Genomic DNA, 27017 nt, shown 5'->3' on the forward strand with positions numbered 1-27017 from the left:
ATCTTAGTGATAACATTTCCTGGAAATCTAAATATACATGTATTATTGTAGCAGGAGCGCATACATTTATCATGTAGAAGTTGAAAAGGCTTTTTATATTTGCTACTGTGCTTTCTGTGTCTTGTAATCATGCCAACTAACAGATTTTCATTAACTTTAATACTTTTACAACTTGGTTTTCTCCTTACCCCTGAAAATGATACCGTTTTTTTTCACTATATTTAAAGAAACTGTACATTTTCCATTAAGCTCTACACATTGTGTTAAAGAGTAAATACCCACTTTGATACTAAGGTACAGTTGCGTTCAAATAGGCTCTCATGATCAATTTTAAGGAGTCTGGCTGCTCCCTGTGAGAGAGCTAATAGTGAATAGGGCTTTTTATTGAAGCAACATATTACAGATTCTTTTGGATTGCTGCTGATATTTATACTGTCTTCAGAGTTTGTCTGAGTACCAATAATGTGAATAATATAACCAACCATAAACTTGTTAAATTATGGAAAAACTCTATAAAGATTTCTAAGTTTCCCAGGGAAGCACTCAGTAAAACCATGTGTGAATTTTACCCAATAGGAACCCCTATTGAGGGATGGGAAATAAATGTCTGTAAATACCTGTCAACTGGTTCCAGAATCCAACAGTGTCCTCCCAAAGGTTCTGTGGTGGTATATATCCCAGCTCTTTCTTCCTTTAAACCATTTTTGCACTATTTGCTTACTTTCAACTGGAGCTTGGGTGACTGTAGTCATACACATCTTTGTTATAATTGATGTGATGAAAAATGAAAAGCTGCTGACTCAGGGTGACAGCAATGCAGTCTATCAGTTCCGTATTATCAGCAAGTTCCCATCCTTGTAATATTATCACAGAGAATGGCATTTAGGCTCCACTCCACCCTTCCTGCTGTATCCCTCAAAGCCAACATCCAAGTTATCCTGGTGCTGCTAACAATCTAAGGTTTGCAGGGCTTGTGTTGCCAAGGGAACTATCATGGGACAGACTCCCTGCATATTCATCACATTCCACTCTGCAGGTTTCCTCAGCACTGAACTTTCTCCTGAGATACGGACATCGCAATAATTCACCTCCAACAATTACTTCACATAATCTGCCCCATGGCTACATTCACTCGTGTTCACAATATTTAGAAGGATCTGAGGAGGTCACAAGCAGTCATGTTACAAAAATTAGAGCTCAGGTCTCTTGGGCTGCTCACTATGTATGGGATAAGGTGATTGACATACAGTCGTAGTATTTAGCAAGACAACGTTATCAGTCCTGAGCAAGGCCTTAGGTATAATGGCCAGGCCAAATGTTGAGGCTGGGGGCAGAGAAGAGCACATTGTCACACTATGCAGTAAAAAATTCTGCTAAAACATGGTATGCATCACCTTCGTAGTGGTGCAAACCCTTTTAGTTTATCAAAATATTTTAAATATTGGATATTTTTGTTTCAGCTCTTGGGCTCCTATCCCTTTGAAAGCACTAGCATGCCAGTGTTTATTTTTTTAATTTAATGTTCATTTTCATAGAAAGTCTACAGAATTTCTAATGTTACAATAGTAAAGAAGGTGATACTATGTAAAAGGATTCCTCAAATTTTTACTGGTTTAAATCTTGTTCCCATACTTTAGGACAGTCTGAAGTTGAATTAAAACCCGAAATTTAACTCTACATTTACAAAATTATCATAATTCAGAAAAAAAAAACAAATCAGCATTTTCTCTCCACTTATATATTGAAATAGAGAAATAAGGGCACTAGTTGCTAGCATTTTTATAAATGTACTTAAATATAAGGGTATCCATCTATTAGAATAAGACCTCACTAGTGTTTAAAGGATGTGCCAAGGAGATTGTGACTTTCCCAAATAAAGTGTATCAGAACGTAAAACATTATCTATGTCCTATAAATTTCAGTCTTGTGTTGCTTACTCAACCTTGAATAAACATGTGATATACTAAAATCTACTGAGGCAAAAGCGTTGTCCCCAGCACACACAAGAAGGAGAAAAATCAACTCGGAAAGAGGAAATATGATCTAAACAATCTTATTCATGCTGAATGGTTATCATCACTTTTTCCTATTGTGATTTATTTTGGATCGATCTTCCTAAAGTGGCAGGCTAGGAGCATGCTTACATTATCTGTGAGGAAATATGAATTAAAAATTAATTATAGGGGACTGTTTGGGGGTTTTTAGGGGTGTTTGTTTGTTTGCATTTCATGATTAAAAATACTTTTGTGGCAGTAAAAGATGATATAAATATGGTAGCATATGGCAACATTACCATGTTCACAGTAGCAAAAAATAATCCTTACCTTATTATTTGATACTTGTGCTCCTTTCTACATTGTTACACTTGTATAGGGATGAATCCCACTTCTTTGAAAACAACAGAAAATCATGATTTTGTCAATCAAAACATGAAAGGGACATACTAGAAATCTTAGACCTGAAGAAAAACATAGGGTAACAAACTGCGTTAGACAAAATTAAAATGAAGACACTCAGACAGAATTGGGAACAGTAATTTGACAAAGTTATAAGGTAGTTATAAGATCATGCAAAACCTTCTCAAAGATTAACGACTTGACTGGAGAAACACAAATACTTGCAGAATCCAAGAAAGAACTTCCATGAATTAATTCAGTTCTATATATGGAATATAAAATTTAGTAATGAAAAGAACTAAAGGATATTTGAATACTGCATGTGATAAAACATAATTCCGTCTATACAAAAGATCTTCCAGAAGAACTAAGATTGAGGAATCTGGAAATACTGAACAGTAAGCATGGTAAAGGAGCAAAGATTTAAACTCCAAAATTGAACAAAAATGTGTCCCCTTGGGCAACATTTTCATGGAGACTTTTGTTTGTTTCCATAAAAATCTGATGATAAATGTAAGGTAATATTTGGTCGGAAGCAGCATTATTTTTACATTTTCTTATTTTTGATGTCTTAGCCAAACAGGTGTGTACTGCATACTGTGCTCTCAGGAGGTTGTGTGATAAAGCTGAAGGAAGGCAAACTAATGAAATTTATCACCTCTTCCTGACAAACTTGATCGCATCTGGTTATAGAAACTTGAGCAATCACAGGAGCTGGAACAGGAGCTTATCAAAATTTGACCCAGAGCTGCTTAAAAGGTGATAATGAAAGAAAAGTTTTCTCTCTCTTCCTTTCTTTCTTTCCCCCACAACTCCCAAAAATGTTTTTTTCTTAAAGTGCAGAGAGTTTGAACTTGCACATAACCAGTTTAATTTTAGTTACAGTTAACTGTGAGAATTTGCTTGGAGCTTCAGCTAGCCATGCACTTCCCTACCTCCTGCAGTCCAGAAATCCATCTTTTACCATTGCAGATGACTGCAGTCTCTGCAGGAGAAATCAAGTATCTGCACAGAAGTCACAAGAAATTCCACACAACCACACACACACACACACACACACACACACACACACATACACACATACACACAAAATAAGAAAAAACCTGTAGAGTTTGAGCATCCATACATTTTAAGGTTTGCAATTACTTTAGCTCTTGTTTTTTTACAGTCTTAACCATGCACATAATTTGTAACTGTAAGAACCTCAGATGTGAGCATTTTTGTTGGATTGCATATAAAAAGGCAAAGTAACATTTTCTGTGAGCTTGTTCCAAGTTGAATACAGGCATGTTGTAGAGGTTAATGGCTAATATTAAACTCCTGTTGTTATCAGCAGTTTGACTCCACAGTTCATTACTGCTGCCTTAGTCTGTTACTGATGCTTCTATTCTTTCCTGTGTGTTTATGAGTTAGTGAAAGAGCCCTGCAAAGGGCTGCAAAGATTTCAGGAATATTGTGCAAAAGCATAATGCTACTTGTGAGGAAGTAATAAAACTCTGTTTATCCAAAAAGCAATTTTATTGTACTGATTTTCATCTTTATTCTTGTTTAAAATAAACATTTTTTTAAACTGTCTTTTTTTTATGGCCTTACCAAGAAGAGGAAAATCCCCCTTCAAGAAAATTTGATTGGGAACATGCAAACTGATTCTGTCCCTCCCCCAATAGTGAACCCATTAGAAAAAAACAAATTGAATAAACACTGAAATGTTTTGCTTTTTTCTTGACAAAATGAGAACTTGGATGAAATTGCTTTTTTCTCAGCCAAAATAAAATATTCCATTTCAGAGTCGATATGAAAAGTGAAGAAAATAAGGGGCTATGTTCACAAAACTGCTGCAGGTGATAGTATTCATGGCTGAGTAACAGAGAGGTTAGGCATCCTGTCAGGATAGAAAGAGCACCGTTCAGTTTATTCCTTTCCCTGAGGAAATTTGAACCAACAATTTCTAAATTTCTAGGGACTCGCTAAGACATAATCACTAAATGATAAGCTAATTCAGTGTTTTCTCTTGACGCTTTTACAAATAAATTATATTTCAGAACAGATGTTATACCCAGGTGCTGCACTTTCCCAAGAAGCCATTATTAACACTTAAAAAAATTTGTAGGAAACTGGAACAGCTCACGGGTAAGGTAAAAAAGAACACGAATTCAGATTACCTGTATCCAGTACATCAATATGCCCTGTTCTGACCTTCTGCCAAAAAAGAAACTAAAAACATTAAAATACCACTCTCCACTGATGCTAAGTTAGGTGATAATAGGGCTTCAGTCCCTCTGCCAGTGAGCAGGAAAGACAATAGCATTGGCATCAAGTTTGGGCTTGCTTCAGCAGCACATATACTAACATTGGAATAATACAGAGAAGATTAATATGGTCTCTGCAAGGATGACACACAAATTCGAGAAGCGTTCCCATATTTTTCCCAGGTATTTATACAAACTGGGAGAAGATTCCCCAGGGAGAAGCCCTGCGGAGAAGGACTTGGGGGTCCTCGTGGACTAGAAGCTGAACATGAGCCAGCAGTGTGCGCTTGCAGCCCAGAAGGCCAACTGTGTTCTGGGCTGCGTTAAAAAGGCCAGCAGGGAAAGGGAGGTGATTGTCCCCCTCTATTCAGTTCTTGTGAGGCTCCATCTGGAGTACTGTGTCCAGACCTGGGACCCCCAGCACAAGAAAGACACAGAGCTCTTATATTGGGTCCAGAGGAGGGCCACTAAGATGATCAGAGGGCTGGAGCACCTCTCCTGTGAGGGAAAGTTGAGGGAACTGGGCTTGTTTAGCTTGGAGAAGAGAAAGCTCTGGGGAGACCTCATTGTGACCTTCCAGTACTTGAAAGGAGCATACAAACAGGAGGGGAACAGCTGTTTATGAGGGTGGATAGTGATAGGACAAGGGGGACTGGTTTTAAACTGAGACAGGGGAGGTTTAGGTTGGATATTAGGAGCAAGTTTTTCACTGAGAGGGTGGTGACGCACTGGAACAGGTTGCCTAAGGAGGTTGTGGATGCCCCATCCCTGGAGACATTCAAGGCCAGACTGGATGTGGCTCTGGGCAGCGTGGTCTAGTGATTGGCAAACCTGCACATAGCAGGGGGGGTTGAAACTAGATTATTATTGTGCTCTTTTTCAACCCAGGCCATTCTATGATTCTATGATATGATTCTATGATAAGTTGCACCGGGGGAGGTTTAGGTTGGATATCAGGAAGAACTTATTTACAGAAAGGATTGTTAAGCACTGGAATAGGTTCTCCAGGGAGGTGGTTGAGTCACCATCCCTAAATGTGTTTAAAAACCATGTGGATGTGGTGCTCAGGGGCATGATATAATGGAGCGTTGTTAGAGTTAGGGTAGTATAGTTAGGTCATGGTTGGACATGATGATCTTTAAGGTCTTTTCCAACCTGAGCAATTCTATGATTCTATCATGGTTTTCTGAGAAGTGATGTAGAGAAGCCCATGTGTACTCTGGAGGATACAGTGGTTTCAGAAACTTCAGATACAGGAGAACTGCTACCAGTGCTTCTTGTAAATGGTTCTCTGACTTTAGATTGCCAATGATCACATACGCTCCCAGCTAAAATTCTGTTCTCACCTCAAGAAACAGATAATTTCCAGACGGAATTAAATAAAGTTTTCATAATCTTTAATAAGTAAAATAATCTACTATATTTAGGATGGTATTTTATGACTAGAAATTTCACATTCATTGTTTATGCCTTGAATATTACTGTTATGGACATCGTTTCTCATCTGCAGAATTACTTTCATCTGGAGATTCAGGAATGCTTTTAAAGCAGCTCTGCAGCTGCCACGGCACCTGTGTGAGGTAGTAAATCCTCACCTCATAAGGATCAGTGCTTAGATGAACCCATCAGGGATCTCCAGATCATCTGGGGTTAGCTTTGCACAGCAGTCTGATATTGCCAAAGAAAAGATAGTTCTACATACAGCAAAAAGAACATGTAGGTAGGAAGAAGAAAATTTACTAAATTTTAACATGGTAGCTGAATGGAGAGGGGAAAATTCTGTGATTAAACCCCTTTACTGCAAGGTTATATTATGAGGACTTTAATTGCATGATCCCTGTACTTTAATAACAATATTCCCTATAGCATCTTTGAAAATGACCCATTAGTTACTATTTTTATTTCTCATCTCATACCATGATGTGGTTTCAGCATTGTCTCCAAGGGAAAATCTTCATATGTGTGTACTTACAGACTGCATTTCTTCACCATCTTGAACCATTCTGGTGTTGCTCCACCTGAGCAGGAGCCAGGCTTCTCCTCTCCTATTTCTGAGTCATGCCAGCTTCACTAGCCTATGGTTGAGTTACTTCCTTTCCACTTCACATGCCAGACGCAATTCAGCATTTGTCCACCTGGCATCACATCAAAATTTCTGTTCCTGGCAGGCAGTCAAGTCATGCTGGTTCAGCTTTTCCACTTGCTCATTTGGCACCGCTTTTTAATAGAGAGGAAGAGTACTCTTCTGTCCTGTCCTGCAGGCAATGACCTCTGTGTGCATATGTTTTTCACAGTAGATTGTGTCTCCAAAGCACTAGGCTCTGTAGCAATTCCTCATCTACACACAAACAAGATTTATTAACAATTTAGAGTAAGCATATCCCAACCCTTTACATCCTTACAAAAACACTCCCTGCCTATAACCTGCCTCTACTTTAACACAACCTCAGTGAAGACTGAGCCTGAACCTTGTCCAATAAGAGGAGACCCTCAAACAGTTCTGAAAACTTGAGGAGATATTTCAATATATAATACTGATGGATTTAAATAAATGTGTTGTAAATTCTGATTTATTAAATCATTTCTGTTAAATTCATTTAATACTGTAAATATTTTCCTTCTGGAAGAATCAGCAATCAGAAAACTGGAAGATATTGGTTGTCTGTTTCCTCTAAAAGCAGAGATCAGTGCAGACAAATTTGAGGAGTGTGAGTTCCAGAGCTTATCATCTCAGATGATAAGCTAATGAATATCGTAAGTTAATTCGATCGTAAGTTAATCACTATTGTCTTACACCTATGGTGCATTCAGCACTTGCAAACTCCAGTATTCATCATACTTCTATAAAAGAGTGTATTTCTTGCACAACTTCTGTTATGCACTGTGATCTTTGTACTTTTTCTGAAGACTATGATTCTTGTCTTTTTATTACCTGAAACTGGTGAATAGCTTATATGATAGCCTGTATATGTTCTGTAGAAATTCATTCTCTGTCATTAGTTAGGACTTTGCTTTGTTTTTCTGGGAATGAGAGAAGGAGATGTTGATGGATGTAGTTATTTTGATGGAGTGGTTAACAATACACAAGGAAATGGAGTCAAGTTTCATCTGCTGTCTACTGAAACAGAAATCATTACAATGATGTGTTAACATCCACTGCTATTATTTTGTGTATTTAATCAATCGACCTTAATTGGCAGGAGTTACACACACATATATGCACATAAACATGCACAATGACACACATAGATATGATAGCAATTTCAAACAGCATAAAAAAAACAGGACAGCATTTTGCACGACCATCTTTAATCTCCAAAAACAATTCAGCCAACACAGGTTTTATTTTACTAGTAATGAATAACTTAAATATTTTTATTCCTAAATCATTCTTAAGTGTAAGGAAGGAAGTACTACTGTTACTGGAAAACACGAATAATCTAAACCCTGCTTAAGCCATGAGTGATATTATACAATAGACTGAGCTCTGCACAAGTCTACCCTAAACCCTAAAAAAATATTAAAAGATGTTTCAAGCTCAATGTATATTATTCTAATTATACAGAGAAGAAAGGAAAGATTTTCCACAGTCAAGGACAGTGAACGGTGTATAAATGCATAATTCAAGGAGAAATACAAATCTTGCACATTTGTAAATCCACCTAAAACAAACAAAAGGTTCGAATGCACTGATTAAAGCAATAATATGGTCAGTAGCTACAAAATGAGATGGGGATGAGTACATAACACTGCACTCATTTTACGTATTAACTTTCAGTGTGAAATGTAGCAAGCAAGGTTGAAATGCACTGCTTACTGATCTGATACGAAGTAGGTCATCCTAGACTGTGCAACTGAGAACTAAATAATCTGACAAGGGAAATTTTAAGAAATTCTTAATTTTTTTCTTGACTAGTTAATATTTATTTTACTTCAATTTACTTGTACATCCGTAATAAAATTATGGAAACTGAAAAAGGGAGGAAAAAGACAAGAGGAAATAATTATGAAGTCTCACAAATTCACTGATTGTACTTCGTAGCCAATTCCTGACTTTCATAGAAAGAACTCTGAAAATGCTTAACTGAAAATCATAGCTTCATTACAGCTTTGTAAAATTCAATTAAGCAACAAGAAATCTGATCTAAATTTGCAATCCAAAAGTAAAGTTTGTTTACTTATGAAGACTTTTGTACTATTTGTATAACAAAATATCTACTTTTTTGTTCCGAGTAAGCCTGGAAATGCATATTAAAAATAGGATATGAAAGCTCTTTTTATTAGCACTTAAAGCCTACAATAATTTTAAGAGCTAAAATTTGCAAAGATAAATGTGACTTTTTTTTAGGTTTATGTAATTATTTTTACCGATCAAGCATTTTTTGTGTCTCTGTGTTGTTCTTTAGAGATCTCTATTTGAGTAGAGGTCTGATGTTTCATGTTGTACAGCATGTGCATGGTACTTTTATACATTTTCTTTTACTTTGAGCCAGCAATGTTGGATCTGAGATCTAAGGTAACCAGTCTGGAAGGAATACTTTGGCACAAACGCCAATCTCATCTGTTTTTGAAACTGCATAGCTGATGTACTTCTCCCCTCTACGACAGAAAGTACCTCTTGCTTTCTTAGCCCACTATGTTTGATGTATGTACTTTTCCTTACCCAACTAGCTCCTATTTCCTTTCTTTCTTCTCTTCCTTTGATTCTCTCATTCCCACGTAATTTATCCAGTCAATAAAAAAAAAAAAAAAAGTCGGCATTTGGAAATGAAACTAGGACAAAGATTATCTACTTCACAGACAAGATAAAATCTTATTCATTTTACTGTTTCAAGTTAATCTATCAAAATACATATTTACCATCAGTTAATTCTAATAAGAATAATTCCTTTTCTTAATCAGAAGTCAGCTGGAATGAAAAATGATTGCATTGTGGAGTCTGGTGTTGGTTGCCAATGGAATAATGGGTAAAATACAAGTAAAAAGCAATTCAGAATGTAACTTCTATTTCCCCTTGGAAAACTTATGTTTTCTGCTTTCAGAAAATAGGCACAGATTCACACCTACTAGATGATCTTCAGGTCCTGAAGGATGACAGCTTCCCAGCAAATCCAGAAGTCATACTCTATATAGTTGTGAAAAATTTCATACTTTCATTCTCACAGCCTTTTTTTTTTTTTTTTTTTTTTTTTGGTGTATCAATAAGGGAAAATACAATAATTTAAATACACTTTGAAAGAACAAAGTGAATTTTCAGGAGCCAAGAATTGTTCAAGTTTTCTTTTCCCCATAGAGAAAATAGAGGAATGCAGAGATCTGAAAGCTGCCATCAGAAATATATGGAAAAAAAGAAGATGGTAAATGAATGTCAAGTTCAATCATTCTTTTTTTTTTTCTGTGCTTGAACATGCATAAGTCTAATATGATTTAGGTAACAACCATTTAAATGATACAATGCAGAGAGGATGGTTATCCACAGTTACCACTTTTTCATTAATAAATGTAATTGATTTCATCTTGAGAAAATGGCACTGTACAGAGGAGGTTCTGCAAAAGCTGTCACCTCTTGGGAGAGGGCTTCACATTCTTTTTCATCCCTGCCTCTTTTCTCACTTCTCCTTTTTGTCATTGCCTCATTGTTGCTTGCAGCTGACTCCCTATCAACGATGAAAGACTTTTCAAGGTTTTCTCCCCAGTCCTTTGAACTTCCTAAAGAATTCATAAGGGCTGTTTTATAACTACATACTTCAGACAAACATTGTTTCCACACAGTATATCTAGGGAATAGGGCAATGCTTTGCGAATAAACCTATGGTCATATACCTTGTAATGTGCCTGAAAAGTACCACGTTAACAGGAACACTGGGTGGAAGACAGAATTCTCTTTCAGTTCAGCTGATGTTGACTATGGTATTGGAAATTACAGTATTACTTATTTCAAATCTAAGCTGAATGTTATATGAACAGAAACACTAAGAGCAGAAGTAAAGATAGTCTCCATGACTGGAGCCAGAGATACCGGTTAAATTTCTTTATCTTGAAAAAATAAAGCGAAAATAAGAGCAAGCTGCTCTTGTGTGCACTAAACAAAGATCCAAGCACTGTGTGTCTACTGTGGTGTTTATCTGAAATTCAGATGTTTTATAATGGTACTCCCTTAAAACAGAAATCAAACAGTGATCTTCAGCTAATCTCCCATTCTTGGTGAGAATAATGTAATACAAAAGCCCTGTTTCACCACTGGGCTATTTTCTTCACATGCGTGCATTCAGACAGCTTCACAGTTCTTCAGTAAGAGATATAAGAGCCTGCTCATACTGTTATAGCTACTCCATCACTTAATTGAGCTGGTTCCAAGAACTGAGAGGGAACATAGCAAAATGCTGATTTCATCCAAACAGTCTGGACAAATTAAGAAAAACTCTGAAATGGATTTGAGTGAGCATCTGCCAAAAAAAAAAGCAGCCTACTGGCAAGCAGCTGCCATGGCTCATATACCCCACATATGGACAATTCTGCAAATATATAAATTGTTCAGGTTATAAATTTGGGGCATTGCCTTTTGCCTTCTTCATAGAGAAATGATGATAATCACCTCCCAAGCACACCCCTAGTTTTAAATTATTATTATTATTATTATTATTATTATTATTATTATTATTCAAAAGAGAAGAGTGGCTTTGTTTCTTTGTTTTCTAGAAATAGATATTCCATATTTGTCTGGACAGACAATTAACAGTACATGCACAGCAAACAGAATATGTGCTACCCTTTCATGGTCACGAATAGTTAACAGGAACCTTTGTTGTTTATGCTAATATTGTGAATAATGCAGTAAGGAGGGAAAGGAAACTTGATTTAAATTGTCCTTTACTTTGACCTCATCACTATCCAAATATGACATCTAAATAAAAGGAAAATTCATTAATAAGAAAAACAAAACTAAAGAGAAACTCCGGGGTATGATTAGGAACTAGTGAGACGCAAAAGGATTTCTATCTTGATTATTTCATCTTGACAAATAAAACAAAACTCTAATGTTGATTTGGTATGGATCTGGCCAATTTTTTCCTCTATTGATTGGACATACAATAAAAACTCACTTTCTTAAGCAGACCACAAAGATCCTAGTTGATAATGCACAGAGAATATCATGCAAGCATTCCCTTAATACATTTGAGCAAACTGACTGTAATTTTTCATATAGTCTCAAATATTCAAACTGACTCAAAATTTCTTTGTATTTCCTTCATAATGAAATAATCTTTTTCACTCTATACCAGCTATATACACTGTGTCAGAAATAGTGTAGTTCATGGGACTAAGGAAGTGATCATTCCCCCTGTATTTACTGCAGCTGTAAAGCTGCAGCTTGGGTAATATGTTAAGTTTTGTGCCCCTCAGTACAAGAAAGACTTTAAGGTCCTGGAGCATGTTCAGAGAAGGGCAATGAAGGTTTGAAGAGTCTAGAGAGCAAGTCTTATGAGGGGTGGTTTCAGGAGCTGGGATTGTTCAGTCTGGAGAAGAGAAGGCTCAAAGGAGACCTTATCATTCTCTACAACAGCCTGAAAAGAGCTTGTGGTGAGGTGTGGGTCAGCCTCTTCTCCCAGGTAACAGCAATAGGACCAGAGGGAATGGCCTCGAGTTGAACCAGAAGAGGTTCAGATTGGATATTACTGAAAAAATTTGTTCCCACAAGAAGTTGTGATGCATTACATCAGGCAGCCTAGTGAGACAGTGGAGTCACCATCCCTGGAGGTTTTCAAGAACCATGGAGATGTGGCACTGAGGGGCATGGTCAGTGAGCATGTTGTGATGAGTTGACAATTGGACTAGATGATCTTAGAGGTCTTCTCCAACCTCAGTGATTCTATGGTTCTTTGTACAAAATTATTAATAACTATGAGGAAATTGCTTTGATTGTGACCTAACTGAAGCAATTTCAGAAAACTAAGATGGTTGAACTGTTTGTTCCTTAAGCCGTGGTGCCTCCAGTGATGTTTTAGTGATTTGACTCTCCTTTTGTTAGAGAAGTTGCCAGCACTTGGAACACAGAATTCTGAACTCTACGTGAGTTGAGAAGTAAAGGTGAAAAAAAAGATTGATTTATCTCTCAGCAGAAATGTTGTGGCTTACAGAAATGTTTTTAAGTGCAAAAATAACTGTAAAGGCACCAAATTAAGACGCACTATGAACAAACTGTGTTTTATAGAACAATTCTTAGAAATTCCTGTTAAATATGCAAATGGATAAATATATAATCCTCTCATTTTTATGAATCAAAATCTCCCTTCCCAACTGTATTTGTCAGCATTTGTATTGATTCAAAAAAATTTCCATGGCCCTTGACTGGGATTTGCCTAAATAAAATATATTTGTTATTTTTTACTTTCTGTTCAGATTGCACCTGAGCTAAACCTTCAGTCCATGCTGGATATTTTAGTTGTACATCTTTAGTTGTACATCAGAATACAGCAGAGAAATAGAAAAAAATATGTTTGCACATTTAGCATCAGCCTTCAGGGAATCATTTTTTATGAAATGGGAAATTAGAACTAGGCTACTATTAAGTGATTTTTACTGGCTCATGACATGTCACTTGGTTATCCAAACAATACAGAAAACAGGGATATATCGTTCAGAATATGTTGAAATAACATAAAAAATAAAAGCTAGTAATACTACATAGCATCTGTAGATTGAAGAAGGTTTCTGTCTAAATAAAGACTTCAGAGTTGCTGGAACCCAACTTAGTGAAGTAACTGTACAGAAAAAATCAACTGCTTATCAATAGATTGTCAAAGTGATACTATGGTTACAAGGGATAGAAAGGACATTTTATTCTTGAATATTGATTTTTGTATTATGAATGCCATATCTTCACAGTTAAAAGGATGACTTAGACTGAAGAAGGTTTGAAGACACTTTAAATAATCATTAGTCAGAGCTGAGTTCATATTGATTTCCTGATCTTTGCTGGCAGAAACTTTCCGCTACAGACAACAATACAAACTCATGGTAAGAAAGTGACAACTTGCCTCAGGAATTTAGAGAAATTAATTAATGTAAAATGTATCTCGAGGCTGTTCTGTGTGGGGTTTTTATGTTTGTTTCTTTTTGGTTTTTTGGTTTTGCGTGTGTGTGTGTATGTGCGTTGTATTTTTTTTTCCATTCTGTTGTTTTATCAGGTTACCTGTCTGCTGATAAACTTGTGGTAGTTAGAACAAAAGTATTTCTGAACATTTAAGTCTGTTCCTGGGATCAGAATCCCCCTGTGCAGTTTGTAATACCCCTGCCTCACTTTTATTGTTAAGTTTAGAATAAAAATTCCATGACTGCATCCACTGATCAGAAATGTCTGTGCTATCAGCACAGGAATATTTACTGGTATTTTTCAAAGTAAATTCTCTCTTTTCCCCCCAGAGTCAGAAGAGACTTGTTTCTGTGTTCAACTGCAAAGCACCCTGTCAGTAGAAAAGCAGGAGCACATGAAGTTGTTGAATTCTTGTGGAAAAGAAATGACTTGTAATACTGTGTGATTAAGAGCCTCTACATGTACTCAAAATGAGAGGAGATGGTATAACTTATTACTTTTCTCAGAGGTTCTCCTTCTTATGTCCTCTGGGATTTCCTAAATATTTTGCTATCATAATGTCTTGTGTTTCTCTTTGATTTCTTCTGCCTCTCCACTCAAAATATGCACCCAGGTCCTATGAAATAATTTAAAACTAACAATTATGCAATGTACAATGTAAACTCATCCAAAAATTGTCACATTCAAACATTCACATGTCTGAAGATTAATTACATTTAGTCTTGTGTGATTTTGTTGTATCTTTAATTGAGTACTTCCTGCATGTGCCCTGTGTAGACCGACTGCAGTCTGCCAAGGGCAGACATAAGCACAGTTGGAGAAGTTACACAAAAAACAGCAGAAAAAAGCTTCATGTTGGTTTAAAAGCTTTTGGATCACTCATTTCCTGGAATGTTCCCAAGTGCTTGTTGGGTACAAGGTGAGATACCCTTTTTTTTTAGAAAAAAGATTGTCAGTCTACTCAGTGTTAGGGAATAACACTCTTAGCTTGCTCTGAAAGCAAATGCACTGGTAAACTAATTACACTTCCCAAGCCTCTTGGCACCTTACAGGAAATAATGTCCTATGTCATCCCTTGTTTTAAAACACTTACTGTTTTACTAAAAGGAATATTTTCTTTGTTAGGGCTAAATATTATCTCAAATTCAAATCTGGATATAGTTTTGGAAAACTTATAAAACATCTGTAACACAGTGACATTTGTTACCACCTGAAATAATTAAAAAAAGAAAGAAAGGATGTAGCAAAAGGGAAATATTTTCCTGAATTTTCCATTTGCCTATCAACATTCTATTGTTATTTATTCCAAAAAACACATCTAGAATGTACTCTTAAAAGGTTATTAGTGAAAGAAATAAACTGTGTGCGAGGTAGTAAAATGTCAGTTAACACTTTCTGTTTCTGTAAGATCTGATATCAGTAAGCCACACTTAAGCTATTCTAGCAGAACTCCAAGAATAAAGCTTCACTATCAATTTGTTATCACTTATCTTTTTTTATTAATGTTATCATGTTAGCCTCTGTTCAGCTTGGCAAAACAAGGCGAACACCTGTTCTTAAGTGAATCATAGATAGGATACCTCTAGAGAATTTTTTCCCACATAGATCCTCTTAAAATTTAGGCTATTTATTTTATCATTTATATATAACCTGTAATACTTTTGGTTATCCTTCTTCTTCCTATTAGTAAAGAAAGAGAATGGCTTTCCAAAAATCTCAGGCTCAGAAATCTTTTATCAAAGTATCTTCATTACAATCTCAGCATATTTTAATTCGTTGAACTAACATATTGCATGACAGAACAAATAATAATTAAAAAAAAAGCAGTTTCTTTCTGTGTCAAAGTCAAAATTCCAATATCAATTTAGATTAATTTATCCGTTATTAATATAAAGCACCTTCAAATAGATTCATTACATAGTCTTTGCTAACTGATCGCCAGTACTTATGTCATGGAAAATTTGGGCATTTATTTTTGGCTTCCTACCTTTCAATAAGGTTTTCATGCTCAGAGACAGTACGCTGAACTGTTTTGTTCTCCTGTTAGTTTCTTTTGATGCTTACTTATTTGACATCAGTTATGTCCACTGGCATCACTGACATCACTGACATCACTAATCACTATAATAACCAAGTAGCTTTTTGTCACTATTAAAAAAAGAAAACAAATGCAAAAAAAATCAACACTTCCTCTGCTTCCATATTAAGTAATACCAGTTTTTTTTCAAATACATTCAGTGGAAAATTAATTTAACAATATCTAAATATTTAGTAAGTAAGTTTCACAAGGGCAGGTGAGAATGGTGTGAAAGCAAGAGGTCACTTAAGACAGAACTTCTCTAATTCAAGTCAGTTTCATAAAGAAACTAGGGAAAACTTCAGTAGCCTACTTCAGGTAAAGATCTAATTGAGTTTTCCAGATCTAGTAGATATAACAAGGCGTTACTGGTATAGAATGAATATTTAACTTATGTCACCCACTGGGGTAGCTTTTAATTTGATCGCTAATTCTAATTGTACAAGACAGTAGCTATAAGGTTAAAATAAATAGGAGACGAGGAAAGGACACATTTTCAGGTGGAGTTTTATATTAGGAAAAGCAAAATTGAACCATTAATACATTTATATTTGAATAGAGAAAGTGAAAAATATTAGAATAAGTCCTGAGCCTGATTCTCATCACTCAACAGTACTGTGGCAGCAGAATTTCTCTGGTTATCTCTGATCTAAATAACATTGATGAAACTAGAGTATGGTACATTTAACAACCTTTAGTTGTTAAATGTTAGTTTAATTTAGTTGTTAAATGTTTAGTTGAGAACTTTGTATAAAAATAGCAGTGAGCTCTTCCAGATTTCTATTTCACCTGTATTACAATACATCATCAGTGGAGAACACACAGAATATTTCTTTAAGCACTTAAGAAAGTATGCAGTATTCTCATAAACAATGTAGAGAGATCACTGAGAAAAAAAAATGTAAATGCTCATAGAATTGGTTTATTCTGCAGATTTTCTATTCAAAATTGTGATACTTATACAAAATTATATCAGTTTATTGTTGATATTGCAATTTTGTAGCTTGGAGCTAAATGAATTGTTTTTTTAAAAAATAATCTGCTTTTTATTCATCCAAATTTGAAATCTTGAGTCAGAGATGAGCAAAATATAAGAGTAGAAGGAGATCATGAAAATATTCACTATTACAAAATAAAATTAAAAAGGTTATTCCCCACTTCCAACACTCGGAGAAATAGCCAGACATAGAAAACAAGCACAGAAACCTGAACCTCTGTCTCTACGGTAGGTTCAGAGCCTGCTAGGTCCAAGGATAGCCAGTGCTCCAATAAACCCACGACATTAAACTTCTCTAGCCTTTTCAAGCTACCGTTCTTTTGGGAGATGGTGTTTTCTATGTCCAGTATAAGATTTTTCTTTACTTCAGTGCATGAAAATTCAGTGTCTGAAGACAAATCCGTATAGAGTCATCTGCAACATCACTCATTTGAAAAAATCTAAAACTCCTTAAGTTACTTTTAAACCTTTTCAACAAAAAAACAGAGGCATGGTTCCAAGGAAGATTCTGTTCCCAAGTGAATCTGCATGGGAGCTATATTTTTTGTTCCATCTTATCTCCCAGGATAGAATCTGTACACATAAGGCAAGTTTGAAAGCCAAGACACAAATCATTAAGTTAATTTCATTTTTATGAAATTCTAAGTGTTTTAGTTTTATGTTTGTTTTGTTTGTTTGTTTTAATTTGGTCCATATGTCTAACATCTGGTTAAATTCCCCATTTTTTTTCTGAATTACTGAAAGAGTCATTTTGGAATCAAACTAGAAATAAGAATAAACTTTAGTATGAAAAAAGGAAAATGAGGAAACTTTTAAGAAGCAATCAAATGGTGAAAAACAGATCACCTTTGTTTAAAAACTGCTCAAAATGAATAGACATTTGGCTTCTAATTTCAACAGAATTCACATTCAGCTTACTATCCATTCATTCTAAAAGTACTAGGAATCAAAATTCTCGAGCAACAGGATGGAAAACTAGCAATCTCAGAGACCACATTTTGCACCTCTGATGAATATGAGGAAACTCATACAGCTCTCACTTTCTTGCTTCAGAGATGTATAATCATACAAGTAGATGTGGATGCCAATCATTGGCTCTTACATATATCTGCTAAGCATCACCTATATTAGTGCAAATATGGGATATTAAGATTTCTTATGTGAACAATGATCCTCTATTTCAGTTTCAGGCACCTGCTTCCTCAGGTGATTTTCTGAAGTTTATAGAAGTTTATTTTTTCATTTGTGTGTATGAAAGCATGAACTTATGCTATTTCTACCAGAGCAAGATAATTTCAGTGTACAAAAGTAGGTTAATTAAAATACACTCATTTATGTCTGCATTACCTTCGCTTCATTCACTGAAAACTATTCCACACAACAGATGGGCAAATGTCTGCAGGTCATAAACCTAACAGTATTCTAGTAAAATTCAACATAAGGTTCTTATTTCTTGAAGCATAAAGCAACTTCATACAAATGAAAGTACACAATAAAAATTCCTTAGTTATTTCATGGCTTCATATTCCACATCTAAAACTATGGTTCAAGATCTTTGGATTTCCTTTCTTAGAAGTCTAAGTCAGTATTTTGGGAAATACTGGACTTTTGCTTACATACTTAACTTTCTTACATTGATTTCTTCCATACTTTTAGTACAACTGAAGCAGAAACAGACTGGAAATGCTGGCCTTTTCCATTATAGAATTGAACTGACACTTAGCAAATGCAGGTCAATCTATTACAGAAATAAGAAATTTGTATAGCATTGGACAAGTTTCTAGTTACTTTACTCATTTATATTTTTTCTTAAAAATAAAACAAACCACTAACTTCATGAAATTGGAAAATCCTGGAGACGGTACAGGATAGAATGAAATTCGAGATAATGGTTTGACATTTACAAAATGCATGTTTCTAAACCACAGAAATGCTTCACTGAGTTTACAGAGAATTTCATGCAGTGACTGAGACACAAGCACAGTGAGTAGCATGGCCTTAATTGTTGCCCAGAGAAGTAGTGGATGCCCCATCCCTGAAGGCTGGATTGGATGGAGCCCTGGTAACCAGATCTAAGGATGACAACCCATGGCAGGAGGAGTGGAATTAGTGATCTTTAAAATCCCTTGCAACCCAAGACATTCTATGATTCTATGTTTCTATGACTGATTAATTTTTACCATTTAAAGGATAGACGAACTGCTAGCATGGAAACAAGAAGAACCCATTCTATAATGACCAATGGAAAGGGGGGGAACTTCAAACATCATAAGCAAAGACAAGCTGTTGGTGTTATGCTACCCAAAACTGTGAGAGCTAGCCTGTTTATTCAACTTATACCTATAATTAACCTTGATTCTTGTTTGGTGAAATGTCAGAAATCTTCCATAAATGGCATCCTGCCTGTTCTAAAAAAAAGTGTGATTACCCCAATCTTAGCAAGCTAATGCGTTCAATAGGGCTTCAGAAATGCAGTCTCAGGAACCAACACATGTGGAAATAACATTTTGCTGGAGACTTGCGCTCCCTTCTTGCTTGATCTATTTATGATTCCAATCTCACGTACTGAATTTTACAAGTCCACAAAGAGTAAGAAGGAATCTTTTGCTTCTCCGGCAGGAAATAATTTATTCAGTATATGATCAGTCTGATTTGCAAAATCATAGCAAATCACAGAATCACAGAATCACAGAATCACAGAATTGTAGGGGTTGGAAGGGACCTCTAGAGATCATCAAGACCAACCCCCCTGCCAAAGCAGGTTCCCTACACCACGTCGCAGAGGTAGGCGTCCAGGCGAGACTTGAATATCTCCAGAGAAGGAGACTCCACAACCTCCCTGGGCAGCCTGTTCCAGTGCTCCGTCACCCTCACCACAAAGAAGTTCTTACGCACATTCGTGCGAAACTTCCTATGCTGCAGCTTATGTCCATTTCCCCTCGTCCTGTCTCCACGTACCACTGAAAAGAGACTGGCCTCACCACTATGGCTGCCACACCTCAGATATTTATAAACCTGGATCAGGTCCCCTCTCAGTCGTCTTTTCTCAAGGCTAAACAGACCCAGTTCACTTAGCCTTTCTTCATAGGGGAGATGCTCCAGGCCCTTCACCATCTTTGTGGCCCTCCGCTGGACTCTTTCCAAGAGATCCCTGTCTTTTTTGTACTGGGGAGCCCAGAACTGGACACAGTACTCCAGATGAGGCCTTACCAGGGCAGAGTAGAGGGGGAGGATCACCTCCCTCGACCTGCTGGACACGCTCTTCTTAATGCACCCAGAATGCCATTGGCCTTTTTGGCCACGAGGGCACACTGCTGACTCATGGCCAACCTGTCGTCCACCAGGACGCCCAGGTCCCTCTCTGCAGAGCTCCTCTCCAGCAGCTCATCCCCCAGCCTGTATTGGTGCATGCAATTATTCCTCCCTAGGTGTAAGACCCTACACTTGCTTTTGTTGAACCTCATCCGGTTTCTTACTGCCCAGCTCTCCAGCCTGTCCAGGTCTCGCTGAATGGCACCACAGCCTTCAGGCGTGTCAGCCAATCCTCCCAACTTCGTATCATCAGCAAACTTGCTGAGGGTGGCCACTATCCCCTCATCAAGGTCATTGATGAAGATGTTGAACAAGACCGGACCCAGCACAGACCCCTGGGGGACACCACTGGTTACAGGTCTCCAGCCAGACTCTGTACCACCAACGACGACCCTCTGCACTCTGCCAGTCAGCCAGTTCTCAACCCAACTCGCTGTCCACTCGTCTATCCCACACTTCCTCAGCTTTGTTGTAAGGATGTCGTGGGAGACAGTATCAAATGCCTTTCTAAAATCAAAGTACATTACATCTACTGCTCTTCCCCCATCCTCCCAGCACATGACAGCATCATAGAAGGCCACCAGGTTGGTTGAGCACGACCTCCCCTTGGTGAACCCATGCTGACTACTCCTGATAACCTCCTTTTCTCCCAGTTGTCTGGAGATGGTATCCAGCACAAGCTGTTCCATCACCTTTCCAGGGACAGAGGTGAGGCTGACAGGCCTATAATTACCCAGATCTTCCTTCTTGCCCTTTTTGAAGACTGGAGTGACATTGGCTATCCTCCAGTCTTCAGGGACCTCCCCTGTTATCCAAGACCTCTCAAAAATGATGGAGAGTGGTTCGGCAATGACCTCCGCCAGCTCCCTCAGCACACGTGGATGCACCCCATCTTCATATAAACTATGTCCACCTGTGTTTTCCAAATGCAAATGTTTGATATGAGACATTGGGAAAATGTTGAGACTTTAACATATGTGATCCAGAATGCTAACTGATTATTTTCTTATATTGTCTTCTTATTTCAGTACAGCAGTTAGGATTCTTATTTAGAATTTTTAAAGGTCTCTTTCGACTCTAAGGATTCTATGATCCTATGATTCTATATAGATTCTGTAGTCAAAGAAGGACAGAATACATCTCCATACACACAACTGTGAGAAAGTTGGAAAATGACAACAGCTAGCAGTTATCAATGGTGACTCATATGTAGTTAACATAATATTTTCCTGCATCAGGATGTCATCAGGCACTTCTTTCATTCAATTATCTAACAGTGCCTTAAAACAATTTTGAAATGCATGTTTTTCCCTTACATAAAGACATGCAAATATCCCCATTCCTGGAAGCTCCAGAGCCAGTCTCAGGCCTTACAACCAGTCTCATGAAGGGAACTGTAAACACATGCAAGGTGTGAAGGCAATGTTTATTGGATACCTTACACTAATATATTTCTACACAACTTTACAATTTCAATGTACATTAAAAAAAAGAAAAAGGACAAAAAACATGAATCCTGTATGTTCCTAATTATTTTTCCCTCAAAACAGCACTTGGTCTCAACTTATCAATTACTTTATTAAAATCAAATCTAGGGGTCAAAATCACCTTCAGGAAACTTGTTATTCAAGAAAATTATGCCAGTGAAATAATGGCAGTATAATAAAAAATTCAGTTACAATAACTGGTGTTCAATTATTTATTCTATAAAGAATTATTAGCAACAGTCAGTGTTGAGGTTCTGAATATAGATGATATTTTTTCATATATTGAAAAATAAACAACAGGAGAACTCCACAGTGAGTTCACAGTCATGTGAATAGGCTCATTGATTCAGGCATGAAGATATATCTTCCATAGAACTAGTTATTTTTTTTCTTCTAACTGCTGTTATTTAATGCTTTTGCATAATTAATCAAATTTTGTTTACTTGACTTGCTCCAGATTTTCATATACATCAAGCCTGAAGGAATGTGCAGAGAGGAATAGCAGCAGAGACTGCAGAATAGGCAGATCAGGAAACATGGAGAATGACAAAAAGACCTGTAAAACAGTGCTGAAACAGTGCTCTGATACTGATGACTATGTAAAACCAAAACTGAAGATATGACATAAAGGGTAATCCAATGCCTTTAGGGAAAAAAAAGCATGACATATGAAGATAAATCAGCTAATGTGACTTCAGAAAGAGGAAGAAAACTGGTTTTACATCTGTACATTTTGTCATTGTCTCACTCCAATTTATGGGAGGGAGAGGAGGTTCTTGTAATATCTGTATACCCGGCATGAGATTAAGAAACAACGATTCAAATGCTAGTCCAACCAATTTATTATAAATTCTAATCAGGTAGATGGGGAAGGGAAAGAGGGTGATAGAAAACATAGGAAAGAAGCAAGAATCGCGTAAAGCAGGGATAATCAGCACCAGGATCCAGCAGCGGTCCCGTTGCATGAAGTTTCAAAGGTCTGAGGCAGAAGCAGCAGGGAGGGAGAGCAGCAGCAGGCCGGCCTTGGACAGCAAGCAGGTAGCAGGAGACAGTCATGCAGCCAATCCAGGAAGAAGCAGCAGGATTCAGGTAGCAGGCCCAGAAGAGTCCATCAGCATGCAGGCATTCCGTAGTGAGGAATCTGATAGCAGACACCTTTGTTCTTCTTCAGCATGCTGGTAGAGCTCAGAGCAACTACAGGCCGGTGAGTCTCACCTCTGTGCCTGGGAAGATCATGGAACAGATCATCTTGGATGACATGCTTGATCACATGAGGAATGAGCGTGTGATCCCCACACGGCTTCACCAGGGGAAGGTCAAGCTTGACTAATCTGGTGGCCTATGATGGAGTGATGGCATCCATGGACAAGGGGAAGGCGACTGATGTCATTTACCTGGACTTGAGCAAGGCCTTTGACGTGGTCCCACACCACATCCTTATCTCCAAATTGGAGGGATGTGAATTTGATGGGTGGACCACTCAATGGATAAGAAATTGGTTGAAAGGCCGCAGACAGAGGGTGGTTATCAATGGCTCTATGTCCAGGTGGAGGCTGGTATCGAGTGGCGTCCCCCAAGGGTCTGTCTTGGGAGTAATGCTCTTTAACATCTTTATCAACGACATTGATGATGGAATCGAGTGCACCCTCAGCAAGTTTGCTGACGACACCAAGCTGAGTGGTGCAGTTGACATGGTAGAAGGAAGGGTTGCCATTCAGAGGTACCTTGACAGGCTGGAAAGGTGGGCCCGGGTGAACCTGATGAGGTTCAACATGGCAAAGTGCAGAATTTTGCACTTGGGCCAGAGGAATCCCAGGCATCCATACAGACTGGAAGGAGCGGTTCTTGAGAATAGCCCTGTGGAGAAGGACTGGGGGTCTTGATAGATGAAAAACTTAACATGAGCCAGCAGTGTGCCCTTGCAACTCGGAAGGCAAATAGTATCCTGGGCTCCCTCAAAAGAAGGGTGGCCAGCAGGGACAAGGAGGTGATTGTCCCCCTCTACTCTGCTCTTGTGAGGCCCCATCTGGAATACTGCGTCCAAGTGTGGAGCCCCCAGTACAAGAAAGACAAGGAGCTGTTGGAGGTGGTCCAGAGGAGGGCCACGAAGATGATCACGGGACTGGAGCACCTCCCCTGTGAAGACACATTGAGGGAGCTGGGCTTGTTCAGCCTGGAAAAAAGAAGGCTGCGGGGTGACCTCACTGCAGCCTTTCAGTACCTAAAGGGAGCCTACAACCAGGAGGGGAATCAACTCTTTGAAAGGGCTGATAACTGCAGGACAAGGGGAAATGGTTTTAAGTTGAGGGAGGGGAGATTTAGGTTGGATATCAGGGGGAAATTCTATTTACAGAGAGAGTGGTGAAGTGCTGGAACAGGTTGCCCAGAGAGGTTGTGGATGCCCCGTCCCTGGAAGAGTTCATGGCCCGATTGGATGGGGCCCTGGGCAGCCTGGTCTAGTATTGAATGTGAAGGTTGGTGGGTCTGCATGTGGCAGGGGGATTGGAGCTTGATGATCCTTGAGGTCTCTTCCAACCCTGGCCATTCTGTGATTCTGTGATTCTGTAAAGAAGCCTAGTTTCTCGATCAGAATATTAAGGTTAATTGAGATTACAACTGATAGTCTGACTTTCCAGCACATTCCTATTAAGTTAGAACTTGATCAGTTTAATTGAAGAATATTATCTGATTAAAATTGAGTACTCTGAGCAACATCAATCTAAAGCTACCATTCACCCATGCTTACATCATATTGAAGTGACTCTGGCCACTGAGGGAGCTACTGAGCCTTTCATTTCGCTTGCCCAACTGTTTCTGAACAGTTCTGACGAGCCAAATCAAGGAGCTCATTTGATGAAGACTATTCTGACTGAAAACAATCAGCTCTAGCTTGATCATCTTCCCAACTTACCTCATTACACAGGTATCTGAAGATGAAAACTAATGCAGCAGAAAGCCATTCATATTCAAAAAATAAAATATATATTATACATAATATTAAATTATATATATTATATAACGAAGTTGTTACAATTATCAGAATTGCAACTAGTAACTTAGAATACAAAACCAAACTACAGTATGTAACAACAGAAAGCCAATTAAAATGAAAACACGTCCCTTTGAAAGTGATGTTTCAAACAGCATTAATATGTCAGTGTATTCATTGTGTAATAAGTACATGTATAGACATGTATTGGCAACCATGCCTATGGAAATTGGAACTAGATGATCTTTAAGGTCCCCTCCAACCTAAGCCATTCTATGATCTATAAGGGAGAGAAAGCAAAGCAAGTCCAGGAGGAAGAGAGGCAGGTCATGAGGCTTCTCATGGCAGAAACCTCTTCTGTCTGTCCCTCAGACAAAGGATTTCACAACCTTTGCCCAGAACTTGCCTGGACTTGTTCATCTGTGTCTCCAGCAAGCTTTGAGACAATGATGTAAAAGAATAATATCTTACAGTCATTCAAAATTCTTTTGTTTCTTTTCAGATTAGCCAGTTGGACACTGCTGTCACTTATTTTAGAACTTGGAGGGTTGTTTGCACTTTTTTTTTTTAATCTCAAGATCATCCAAAGACATAAAAATATTAGAAATGCAAGTTGGGAAGGAATAAATAGTAGATAATGTGAGCTTGAGAAACTAACTTCACTTTAGAGAAGGATGCTGTTAAATTCTGAGCTTGAGATATTGTTGTTATGGTCTCGTTTGTTGTTTTGTTTTGTTTTGCTTTTCACGGTGAAACATTTCTGAAATTGAAAGCAGTGAGTCTGCACAATCTAGATACATCACTAGAAGAAATCTTTTGAAGTATTAAAGAGGATGGAAGACTGACATGTGACTGGAGAACTGAGAATATTATAGAAACTGGCTACATTTGGATATGAAATATTATTTTTCCAAGACAATTGAAAAAAAGATTATTAAAGCTTTTTCTCACACACGTTCACATATCATCAAGATGACAAATCTAAGAATGTATTACTTCGTTGAAAACAAAAATCTCACGTTAAAATGTGTCAAATATAACATTCGATCATCAAATAAAAAATAAGTAAAAAATCTACCAGTTACACTACAGTATCAGAGACAGGAAAATATCCTTGTAGGCTATCAGGAAACTTTATCTAACAGCAAGATACTGAAAATGAATATGCCTCACAACAAACCTCATGAGGTAGGCAAATTAAACCAAAGAATGGTGCTGAACCAAAATGGCTGTACACCCCTACCAAGACAAATTTTAGATGGAAAGCCCACATTCCTTATATTAGGAATGTACATTCCAGCACTTTAGAACAAAAATTCAAAAGAGCTATTTCTACATTGAAAACACTGGTAAAAGGGGATACATTGTTTTCTAGAACAGACTTTAGAAAAGTGATTTTAAATGTTATTGTACATAATGAAAGAGAGACTGCTGCTGATGGCATTTTAAGTAATTTTTGATATAAAATAGCAGCTATGTAGATAATAGTGTAATAGTGATATGAAATGATCAATTTCAAATGCCTGTGTCTGTTATACTGAGTATAAACACTAAGAAAGTGAATATCAGTGCCAGAGCCTTTAAGAAACTTACAATTGTTATTAGATCTAGACCATGTTGTCCAACTTTTTTGCTTTCCCTGGGCCTCACTGAGTGAAAAGGAATTGTTTTGGGCTACACATAAAATATATGTAGCTAGCTCTGACAGTAATGTCTCCTGTTTATTTCCGTGGAAACTACAACAAAGAGCACAAAAGCAATGTTTGATATAGCAAATTCTCAACTACAGGAACACTGTTTTTCAACAAAATCACCACCATTAACTCTGCATTTTCACCAGCAGTGAATATGCCACTTATAAAAAATCTGAACTAGCAGAGGTGACCTACTGTCTCACAGCTACTGTGACAGAGTTGTTGCTTAAACGCACCACCTGCCTCCTCACTGTATTCACATCCACTGTTTTGTCTCTGGAAACATTCAGCAAGCATCATTGAATGCCCAGGTCTGGGGTCCCCAATACAAGACAGGGAGCTGATAGAGTCCAGAGGAGGGCCACAAAGATGATTAAAGGGCTAGAGCACCTCCCCTATGAAGTCAGATTGAGGGAGCTGGGCTTTTTCAGCCTGGAGAAAAAAAGGCTGCAGGGTGACCTCATCGCAGCCTTTCAGTGCCTAAAGGGAGCCTACAAAGAGGAGGGGAATCAATTCTTTGAAAGAGTTGACAACTGCAGGACAAGGGGAAATGGTTTTAAGTTGAGGGAGGGAAGATTTAGGTTGGATGTGAGGGGAAGTTCTTTACACTGAGAGTGGTGAAGTGCTGGAACAGGCTGCCCAGAGAGGCTGTGGATGCCCCATCCCTAGAGGTGTTCAGGGCCAGATTAGGGACCTAGGCAGCCTCGTCTAGTATTAGATAT

General features: G+C 37.7%; 1 protein-coding gene and 1 non-coding gene across 2 annotated transcripts in view; one reads left to right on the forward strand and one right to left on the reverse strand.

Annotated features, from left to right (window-relative positions):
* The window catches only part of LOC109363693 (maestro heat-like repeat-containing protein family member 2B), a 169012-nt gene that overhangs the window by 5849 nt on the left and 136146 nt on the right, over positions 1-27017 (reverse strand). The gene's annotated exons all lie outside the window — the stretch shown is intronic.
* LOC116216223 (U6 spliceosomal RNA) lies at positions 4718-4822 on the forward strand. Its single transcript, XR_014881311.1, has one exon. It is a non-coding gene; the product is annotated as a U6 spliceosomal RNA (small nuclear RNA).

The sequence above is a fragment of the Meleagris gallopavo genome, chromosome 1 (genome assembly GCF_905368555.1).
Source record: "Meleagris gallopavo chromosome 1, MGAL_WU_HG_1.1, whole genome shotgun sequence".
NCBI lineage: Eukaryota > Metazoa > Chordata > Aves > Galliformes > Phasianidae > Meleagris > Meleagris gallopavo.